Consider the following 11702-nt stretch of genomic DNA (forward strand, 5'->3'; position numbering starts at 1 on the left):
AGGATTTTACCGTTTATAGGGTATGGTTCAAATCATGTATACTCCTTTTCCGAAATTGTAGCGCTAGGTCTATAAAATGAACAGATTGTCAGCTCCTGCAAAAGGACAAATTAAAAAACCAGTCCACATTCTGCACTAAAGATTAACAAGTTCTTCTAGAGCAGAGCAGAGCGTGGGTGTCATGTGAGCTGATATTATGATAGGTATTTAACTTTAATGATATAAAAACTGTGCCCTCTATGTAAAAGAGGGACGTGTAAAAAATCGTTTAAACATTTTAGCGTTTATATTTCACTGTATTGTATTGTGTTATATATTTGTGTTAAGTAAGAGGTGGTATGAATTGCTCTGTGTGGTAATGAGCTGGGTGGGTTTATGGGTAAAACTGGCTCTGTGTCAGAAACCCCAGAGGCCCACACTTTAGCCCCAGTCCGCCCTGCTCGTGACTCATCTTGAAAACCAGTTTCAACACTCGTTTTGCTGAAATGGCTTGGTGTTTCTACCTTTCTGGTTGTTTCTTAAGTTGTTTTCATGGATGTGGTGAAGTAGAAAAGCATCAAGTGGATCTGAGACAGTGCGAGATCGGGCAAGTACTGTACTTTTTTAATAATTAATAAAGTCATAACTTCATTAACTTATTCTCAGCATAACATATATATATATATATATATATATATATATATATATATATATATATACACATATTTTCTTAAGTTTTAATTATTGAGGCAAAAATTCCAAAATCTCTGAAAATCCTCTATTTTTTTAAGGTTATTATTATTACTATTACTATTATTATTATTGATAATTATAATTATTATTTAATATCTAACAGTATACAGTTTGACGTAGACTATATTTTATTCTTATTACAGCCTCACAGTCCAAGCGTATACTAAGATCATACAATAAGTTTCTTCTAACTCTCCCTCGTGCAACGTCTCAGATTGAAGGGTGATCGTGCTTTCTCCGTCCGCGCTGCTACCAAGACTGTGGAATAATTTGCCACTGGATGTTAGATCTTTCCTTAACTTTAAAATGTTTTTCAGGACTGTTTGAGATCATATTTTGTACTCCCTGGCATTTTAGTATGGATGTAGTTTTTATGTTTTTGTCTTGTTAATGTACAGCACCTTGGAACTACTGAGTAGCATGTAAGGTGCTACATAAATAATAACCGAAAAGAAAAGATCAATTATATTTTGAGTAAAAACAGAGCAGACAAACAAGAAACACGGCCAGTGTCATGGTATGAGCCTTTAACTACAGTATAGATGAGACTGAGTGCATTACACACACACATACAATACGCCCATTTTAACAAAGTCTGTGTTGCTGGCACTGATAATCTGTGTTGTGGATTTTGATATTTGAGGGTCTTGCTATGTAGTATGTCTTTTATATAAAGTTACATGTTTAAGTGTGAAATGTGTGTGTCAGCATCAGCACCGGTTGGCAGCAGTTTACAGCTGTAAATACAATTATATATTTCCTTATTATTAATATAAAATAAATTTATATAATTTACTAAGATTAGTTCCATTGCTGTTACAAATACACTTACAAGTATTGATGAGTTATGTACATGAGTTATGAATTCTGATGTCTATATATCAGCCTAATTTTACCTGCAGATTCGATGCAGATGATTGATGAAGCATTCAAAATTAAAGTGCAGGATATTTAGATGAAGATTATTAGTTCTGTGCAGGTTGTAATGTTCAAGAATTAAAGGGAGGGGTAGGTGATTAGGTTGAAAAACATGGTTTAGGTTATGCTGGTTGAATAGCAATCACTAAAGTTAAGTCCACTGGGAACCACTGCTCTAAATGCATTTATATATATTTTTCTTTCAGCTGTGGAAGGCTTAGGACCATAAAATGCTCGTCCCATCATATTCCCTCGGTCCTGAGGACTATGATTGGTCATCGGTTGTGTTTCAACTATTCAGACCGAGTGGGAATGGGAAATTGTTTACATTTGTTATTACCTAAATATTAAATTAAATATTACATGCTTTGTACTGATGTTTTTGCTCAGCAAGTTAGACGGAACATTGCTTTGAAAAAAAAAGATTAATTTGTTTACTATTATTGGTTGTTTGTAAAGGTATTGCTAAACAGGATGGCACTAAACGATCATCTTATCAGATCACTGCATGAAAGGCTGATTATGATTTCATGTGGTGGACATCTTAATTTTAGTCGTATTGTGGAATGACTACTAATTTAGGGTGTTGTTTATTAAACTTATTATTGATTTGGGTTTGACTTGGTGTGTACAAGTTAACCACATCTCTATCTACCTGTATTGTGTAAGTAACAAGCCTGGAATAAAATGAATCAGTCTCTTTCTTCAGTCAGATGTTATCTGCACCCTGACATATGTCATCATGTTTGTGGAGTAGCTGTTCTCAGTGTTGTAGTACCAGTATGGTAAAAGGACAAATCTTTTTTTCTTCTTGTTCAACAGAAGTGAATCAGTGACAGAAGATGACATCTGTTCAACAACTGCTTCTAGACACACTGGCGGATCTAGTCTGTGACAAAATGAAGACGTTTAAATGGCACTTAAAGAATGATCATGTTGCTTCAGCTGCTTATCTGGAGAAGGCAGAAGATGCCACTGATGCAGTGGATCTGATGGTGGAACGTCGTGGACCAGAAGGAGCTGTGAAGATCACACTGGCCATCCTGAGGAAGATGAACGAAAACCATCTTGCTGAACAGTTAGAGGACGAACATAAAGGTAACTACATCTCCAAGCCAACAATGACATTTCACCAAATACAGTGCAAACGTCAGTGTATCTGTGCAGGGTTTGAATGCACAACCTCTGAATTTTCAGCCCTAAACAATTGTCATTGCACTTACAGGTTTAAAGGATTCAGAGAATAAACTGAAAGAAGAAAGAAACATGAGAGAACCTGATTATTCTCTACAGGTGAGTGCTCAGAGAAATGCTGTCTGTCACTACATTAATCTAATATAATGTCACATTTAGGTGTGATATTCAGATGAACAGAAATAACATTCATTGCAGTTCAGAGTCATTCAGAAATTAACTGATAATAGTAATAATAATTCCTCTTGATCTATATTCACTATGATTATATGACTCTAACATGTAAGAAAGTAAATGTATAAAATTACAGTTTAAATCACTACTGGAAAACAGTGAATAAAATAAATGTATCCTTGTTTTGTCTAATACACTGGAAAAAAAACAAGGGTACTGGAAGATCAGGAGTCCAACCACAACAACACCTACTGTTTAGGTTTTTGTTCTGTGTCTCCCTGGGTGGCCACTAGAGGTCTCACTTCCCCTTATTGTCACCTTTCGTCAGAACTTCATTTCCCACTAGCCTTAGCTGCTCATCACTGTTCATTGTATTCAGCTGTCACCACTTACCTGGTTTGCACCTGTCTTTAAATACCCTGGTTGTTTCTGTCATTGTTACGGAGTCCTTGTTGAATGTCACCCTGGTTTGTCGTGGTTCTCGGATGTTGGTTATGTTTCTTGTTTCTGGACTGCTTACCTGGGATTGTGACCTTTGCCTGGCTGACCATGAGATTTGGATTATCCTAATAAAACATACTGCAGCTGGATCTACCTGTTTGTGTGCGTGTCGTGACAGAAGGACTCCGTCATGCCTAGATCCAGCGGTGTGGGATTTCGAATCGGTTCCCCAGCCACCATGGAGGAACGGAGGGGGAGATTCCGGAACTTAACCACCCTTCGTCAAAGGGGGAGTGAGGTGGGTGGCCTGGCGCAATTGTTTTGGACCATGGCGGTCGGGATGGGTTATAATGATTGCAGCACTGAAGGACTTTTTTAACAACTGTCTCGATGACCCTTTACCTCAATGGGAGATGAAGGGGCTGGAGATCCTAGACTTTTGGGGGTTTACCCATTACCTGTGCCATCGTGCTCAATGGGATACTTCGACGACCACACACTGTGTCTCCAGAGAAGAGGGCCGCACAGCCCAGCGCCACAGCACAAGATGGCCGCCAACCCAGCACCACAGCACAAGATGGCCGCCCAGCCCGGCGCCACAGCACAAGATGGCCGCCAGTTCAGCACCACAGCACAAGATGGCCGCCAGCCCAGCGGCACAGCACAAGATGGCCGCCAGCCCAGCACCACAGCACGAGATGACACCACCAGCCCAGCACCGATACCGAGGCTGTGCCCGATGCCGAGGCTGTGCCCGATGCCGAGGCGCTGACCGATGCCGTTCCGGAGGTCGAGGCAGTGACCGATGCTGTTCCACAGGTCGAGGCGGTGCCCGAGGCCGAGGTCGCTCCCGAGGCGGTGTCCTTGTCCAAAGCCGTTCCCGAGGCCGTTCCCGAGGCCGTTCCCGAGGCGGTGCCCGATGCCGAGGGCCGTTCCCGAGGCGGTGCCCGATGCCGAGCCCGAGGGGGTGGAGGCGGTGCCCGATGGCCCGTGCCCGAGCCCTAGGCCGTTCCCGAGGCGGAGCCCGAGGTCGGGCCCGAGGCCGTTCCCGAGGCGGTGTCCTTGTCCAAAGCCGTTCCTGAGGCCATTCCTGAGGCCGTTCCTGAGACCGTTCCCGAGGGCGGTGCCCGATGCCGAGGTCGTTCCCGAGGCGGTGTCCTTGTCCGATGCCGTTCCTGAGGCCATTCCCGAGGCGGTGCCCGATGCCGAGGTCGTTCCCGAGGCGGGGGTCCTTGTCCAATGCCGTTCCTGAGGCCATTCCTGAGGCCGTTCCTGAGACCGTTCCCGAGGCGGTGCCCGATGCCGAGGTCGTTCCCGAGGCGGTGTCCCTTGTCCGATGTCGAGCCCGAGGCCGTTCCCCCGAGGCGGAGCCCGAGGTCGTGCCCGAGGGCGTTCCCGAGGCGGTGTCCTTGTCCAATGCCGTTCCTGAGGCCGTTCCTGAGACCGTTCCCGAGGCGGTGCCCGATGCCGAGGCCGTTCCCGAGGCGGGGTCCTTGTCCAATGCCGTTCCTGAGGCCATTCCTGAGGCCGTTCCGGAGACCGTTCCCGAGGCGGTGCCCGATGCCGAGGTCGTTCCCGAGGCGGTGTCCTTGTCCGATGCCGTTCCTGAGGCCATTCCCGAGGCGGTGCCCGATGCTGTTCCGGAGGCCGATGCGGGGCCCGAGATGGTTCGGAGACAATACCCGTGTCCAAGGCCGTTCCCGAGGCGGTGTGCCCTTGTCTGAGGCCGTTCCCGATGCCGTTCCCAATGCCGTGACCTGGCCATCGCCACAGCCTGCTCCTTACTGGCTCCCCGATTGGCAGGTTTCCTTTCGGGCCACTCAAATGGCGAATTCCTCCCTGGCCGTCTGCACAACGAGAATGGACTGATCCACCGTGGCCACCTGAACTGCCTGGCCCCTCGTGGTCCCCTGAACTTTCGGGTCCACCGTGGCCACCTGAACTGCCTGGTCCCTCGTGGTCCCCTGAACTTTCGGGTCCACCATGGCCCCCTGATCTGACCGAGCCACCTGGGCTACCAGGGGAGCCATCACTGCCGTCCCAGTTCCCCTACACGGGCCTGGCCCGCCATCCCTCCCCCTGTTCTGCCTCCACCAGTCCACCTCCCTCCTGGTCTCTTTGTTTTTTTTGGTTATTTTGTTCTGAGGAGCATCTGGAAGCTGCTCCTTAGAGGGGGGGGTAGTGTCACGGTGTCTGTTCTGTGTCTCCCTGGGTGGCGACTAGAGGTCTCACTTCCCCTTATTGTCACCTTCGTCAGAACTTCATTTCCCACTAGCCTTAGCTGCTCATCACTGTTCATTGTATTCAGCTGTCACCACTTACCTTGTTTGCACCTGTCTTTAAATACCCTGGTTGTTTCTGTCATTGTTACGGAGTCCTTGTTGAATGTCACCCTGGTTTGTCGTGGTTCTCGGATGTTGTTTATGTTTCTTGTTTCTGGACTGCTTACCTGGATTGTGACCTTTGCCTGGCTGACCATGAGATTTGGATTATCCTAATAAAACATACTGCAACTGGATCTACCTGTTTGTGTGCGTGTCGTGACACCTACAGCCGAAAATAACTAAAGAGAAAAAAATAGAGCGTCTGTTTCACAAACTTCGACTTGATATAAATCACAGACTGAGAGCTGCAGATGTTCTTCAGATAACTGCACATTCATTACAGTCTCGTGAGTCTTGTGCTGAAGAAGAGCTGATTCAGACTTACATTCAGAAACTACTGATAATGAACTACAGAGCAAGATTTGTTAAAAACAATCAGACTATAAACACTGTTCACCCGATGGATGTTCAGATGGCTGTGTTTCATTGTGCTCATGGTCTCCTTAAGCAGATAATGGTCACTAAACTGTCTCAGTGTCAGTTCGCTCTTCCTCTGCTTGTTCCTCATCCATTCACACAACAGATTGAGTTTCCTCTCTGGACATTCAGACAAATCAACAAGAGCTGGAAGATCAGAAACACCAGCGATGAGATCATCAGTCAAACCCAGCTGATATACAAGGCAGAAACTCCAATGGTGTTCTTCTTCAGGTTTGGCTCTGTGTCTTCATCCAAGTCTCAGCTGATGAACAGTCTGATCAATGAGAAACACAACACGTTCTTCCACAGGAACTGCCCCGGCAGCAGCAGAACCAGAGAACTGATGGACGGAGTGGTGGAGATCTCCTGGTTCTGTCCTTCTGGATCAGATGATGATAACTTCACTGAGTGTGTAGCGTTCTGTAATCTACACGGTGATGCAGGAGACCATGAGAAACAGCTGCAGATCCTCACTCACATGAGCTCAGTCAATGTTGTTCTTCTGCCACAACTTCAGAAGAATGACAGAATAATGATAAAAGTTCAAGAACTCAACAAGCCATTCATTTGTCTTCTTACTGAGAATGATTCAGCTGTCATTGAGACACAGAAAGGAAAATACAAGACTGGTTTGAAAGACAGAAATCAGTCAGAAGTATCTGAAGAACTCAGAAGAGCTATAAATGACTGTCTCTCAGAATCATCTCACACTTTCAGACTTGAAGATATGTCCAAAGACTCAGAGATCATAGTAGATGAGGAAGATGATGATGACTGCAGGAGAGGAAGAGCAGCAGCACAGAAGATGATGAGTTTACTGAAGAAGAAAGATCTGAGAGAAATCAAAGAATCATTTCTGCCTCATCAGGGGAAACTGTGGCATCAATGGAGTCAGAAGAACAAAGAACTACATCGACCTCGAGGAGATGAGATAGAAATGGACATCAGTAGAAAACACACAGAAATGAATAAAATCCGTGAACAGCAGCATGAAAACAACATCAGTGAGTTTATGAAGCTCTTTATTAAAGAAATGAAGTCAGATGCAGCAAATGATAAGATGTATTTCCTCAAATGGCTCAGAATCCTCCTGGATGAGCATACGTCAGCTGATCTTTCTGCTCTACATCACATGTATAATGAAAAGTGGTCAACAGTTGTAAACCTGAAAGAGAAATATTATAAATCTGAACAACTCAAATCTGAGCTTGAGAGAATATCTGGGGATCTTCAAGCTGCATCCTTTGGTTTGGAGCACATCATGAGGGAGATCAGTCAGATCTATGAATCAAGTTCATCTGTGAAGAAGAACAAGAAAGACCTTCAGGTTGACTTCTCTTCTCTCCCGAGTCTGGCAGCAGAGATGATGATCTCTGGATCTCCACTGGAGCTGATGGATGGAGATGCTGCTCATGTTCCTGTGATCTGGATCTCTGCTGTTCTAGATCAACTCATCCAGAAACTGGGAGACCAGAGAGTCTTTGTGCTGTCAGTTTTAGGGCTTCAGAGCTCTGGGAAATCCACCATGATCAATGCCATGTTTGGACTCCAGTTTGCTGTCAGTGCTGGCAGAACAACCAGAGGAGCTTTCATGCAGCTGATCAGAGTCTCAGACGAGATGAAAACACAGTCAAGACACTGTCTATAAAACACAGATGAACTTTGACTATGTTCTGGTTGTTGATACTGAGGGTCTTCGTGCTCCAGAACTGTCTGGAAGATCAACAAGACACCATGACAATGAACTGGCCACATTTGTTGTTGGTCTTGGAAATATGACACTGATCAACATCTTTGGAGAAAACCCAGGTGAGATGCAGGACATTCTTCAGATTGTTGTTCAGGCCTTCATGAGGATGAAGAGGGTTAGACTGAATCCCAGCTGTGTGTGTTTGTGCATCAGAATGTTTCAGACGTCACAGCTGGAGAGAAAAACATGGAGAGAAGGAAACGACTGCAGGAGACACTGGATGAGATGACTAAACTAGCTGCTGAAGATGAAGTCTATGATGTTGAATGTTTCAGTGACGTCATTAGCTTTGATGTTCAGAAAGATGTGAAGTATATTCCTCATCTCTGGGAGGGAAACCCACCGATGGCTCCACCGAACCCAAACTACTGTGAGAACATCCAAGAACTGAAGAAGACTCTAATGACTCATGCCTCAACATCACATGGAATGAGGCTGAAAGACTTAAAAGTTTGCATTAACGATCTCTGGGAGGCTTTACTGAATGAACGATTCGTCTTCAGCTTCAGAAATTCTCTGGAGATTTCATCTTACAGGAAACTGGAGACTGAATACAGGAAGTGGTCCTGGAGTCTCCGCAGAGCCATGATGGAAACTGAGAACAAACTACACAACCAAATAGAAAATAAAGCGATTCATGAGATTGAAGAAACTGATCTTCAAAGAGAACTGAAGAAGACAAGTGAAGAAGTGAAAAAAACAATGTCCGGATTCTTTGAGAAAGACAGAGATAAAAAATATAGTGATTGAGTGGTGGAAAACATCATTTGAAATCAAAATCAAAGAGCTTCAGGAAAAAACATTGTGAGAGAAACAAAGAGAAGATTAAATGAGGTTATTCAGCAGCGAGACAATAAGAAAAAGATTGATGCTCGGAGAACACGTCATGAAAACACTCTCTATGAAAAGAGAAGAGAACTCGCCTTAATACTCAAAGACAAAGCAAATGATGAAGAAACATTGAAGAAAGAGTTTGATGTCTTTTGGGAACAGTGTGTGAAGGAGATCATCAGAGACACTCCTCCAATCAGAGACATTGATATAATGAGAGACGTGAGAGAGATCTTCATAGACATCTATGAAAGTGTTCCTGTAGCTCACTGGACAGAGAGCAGGGATATTTTCACTGTGAAGAGTTATTCAGATTATGTACAACTAAAGAAATCCAGTGGATTTACAGGAGCTTTAACAAATGGGATATTTTCACTTAAACAGAAGTTTTGGTTTGATTCTCTCTAAAGAGGATGAATCTCAGATAAGATCATTCGTCACAGATGTTGCTCTGCAGACAGACAGAATGATTCAGTCATTTAACATTTCAAAGATGGGCTACAACATCAGCTACATTCAACAAATCACAGATTACATCAAGACAAGAGTAACACAACATGTGGAAGGATCAGTGAGATATGTGTTCAAGAATGAATTCTTCATACACTTAGTTCTGTCCATCTGTGAAAGATCAAACAAGATGATCACTGAGCAACACACACTGTACAGAGAAGACAATGATCATGTAATACATGTAGAGAAGAAGAGAGAAGAGTACTATAGTATTTTCCAGAAATACTTTCGTGGAGCAACATCAGCAGCTACTTTTGGAGAGATCATCTGTCAGAAAGAAACTGAAGAGCCAATTGAGCAGAGCATCTACAAGAAGATTGCCAGAGATCTGACAGATGAAATGAGATCAAACTGTGATTCACTGAATGGAAACAGATCCAATCTGGAGAAACACATCCTGAAGACACTGGCAGAAGAGGAGGATTTTAACAAATACATGAACTACATTCGTAATCCCAGAGATCACATCAAGAGGTTCATCAGAGATGAAGTCAGTCGGTACATCACTGATCAGTTCAGTGTCAGTGTTTTACCCAAGATGAAGAAGAACATTAAACTCATGCAGCAGAAGATCATGAGAGCAGCTCATCAATCTACTGAACGTGTTCAAGAGAAGAGAGATGAATCTACTGAACGTGTTCAAGAGAACAGAGGAGATGAATCTACTGAACGTGTTCAAGAGAACAGAGGAGATGAATCTACTGAACGTGTTCAAGAGAACAGAGGAGATGAATCTACTGAAGAGAACAGAGGAGATGAATCTACTGAAACATGTTCGAGTGAACAGAGCAGATGCTGGTTTGTGGTTGAAGAGATTCACACAGCATCTCTCAGATGAGCTGATCTTCTCTGAAAAAGATCTCAGTGGAGTCAAACATGATGATGTTGATGATTTCAACCTCCTGGAAGATATGATAATTGAAGAGTTTCACACAGCAGCTCTCAGATGATATGAGACGACTCAACACAAATCCATTCCCAGTAAATCTGGACCTCAAGTTCAGACCAGATGAGCTTTTGATCAATCTCTTCTGTTAGAGATTACAGCAGAGCAGGAGGAGTGTATGCAGACTGGAGCATCACACACTGATCCTGATCTCTTTATACTGTCCTACTGGAAGTGGTTTGTGTGCAGATTACAGAGGGATCTGGAGAAGAAAAAACTACAATAAAACATTTGAGGGGAGTGGAAAAATACCATATGAATGGAGAAGATTCACAAAACAGGAAGCTATTAAGAGTTTGGATAAATACATGTTATTGAGCAGATAAAGACTGAGAGTCTTATGTGTCCTCTCAGATTCAGATCACAGTCAGAAATGAGTTTCTCTGATGTTCATCACTGAGCTTATAAACACCTCAGAAGATCAGAGCTTCATCAAAAGAGGATTAAAGACTAGATTCTACATACTGATATTAGTGAAATGATCAAAGCAACAAACACTACCAGCCAAACGTTTTTGAACAGTAAGATTTTTAATGATTTATAAAGAAGTCTCTTCTGCTCACCAAGCCTGCATTTGTTCGATCCAAAACACTGCAAAAACAGTAATATTGTGAAATATTTTTACTATTTAAAATAACAGTTTTCTATGTGAATATCTGTTAAACTGTAATTTATTTCTGTGATGCGCAGCTGTATTTTCAGCATCATTACTCCAGTCTTCAGCGTCACATGATTTTCAGAAATCATTCTAAGATGCTGATTTGCTGCTCAAAAAACATTTCTGATTATTATCAATGTTGAAAACAGTCGAGTACATTTTTTTTTTTTTAGGATTCTTTGATGAATAGAAAGATCCAAAGATCAGCATTTCTTTGAAATAAAAAGCTTGTGTAACATTATACACTCTACCCATTCAAAAGCTTGGAGTCAGTATCTTTTTTTAAAGAAATTATAGAAATGAATACTTTTATGTAGCAAGGATGCATTAAATTGATCAAAACTGATGATAAAGACATTTATTATGTTACAAACATTAATATTTAAGATAAATGCTGTTCTTCTGAACTTTCTATTCAGCAAAGAAACCTGAAAATATTCTGCTGTGTTTTCAACATAATTATAAATGTGTTTTGAGCAGCAAATCAGAATATTAGAATGTTTTTTGAAGGATTATGCAACTGGAGTGAAGATCCTGAAATACAGCTTTGATCACAGAAATAAATTACAGTTTAACAGATGTAAACATAGAAAGCAGTTATTTTAAATAGTAAAAATATTTGACAATATTACTGCTTTTGCTTTATTTTGGATCAAATAAATGCAGGCTTGGTGAGTAGAAGAGACATTTAAAAAAACATAACAAAACTTGTTGTTCAAAAACGTTTGTCTGGTAGTGTAC

The 11702-nt window shown here is 42.6% G+C and overlaps 1 pseudogene; it reads left to right on the plus strand.

The window, feature by feature from the left end:
• Positions 1 to 542: 542 nt before the first annotated feature.
• On the plus strand, positions 543 to 10786 carry LOC109074355 (annotated as a pseudogene).
• The last annotated feature ends 916 nt before the right edge of the window (positions 10787 to 11702 follow it).

Source organism: Cyprinus carpio, chromosome B3 (assembly GCF_018340385.1).
Source record: "Cyprinus carpio isolate SPL01 chromosome B3, ASM1834038v1, whole genome shotgun sequence".
Taxonomy (NCBI): domain Eukaryota; kingdom Metazoa; phylum Chordata; class Actinopteri; order Cypriniformes; family Cyprinidae; genus Cyprinus; species Cyprinus carpio.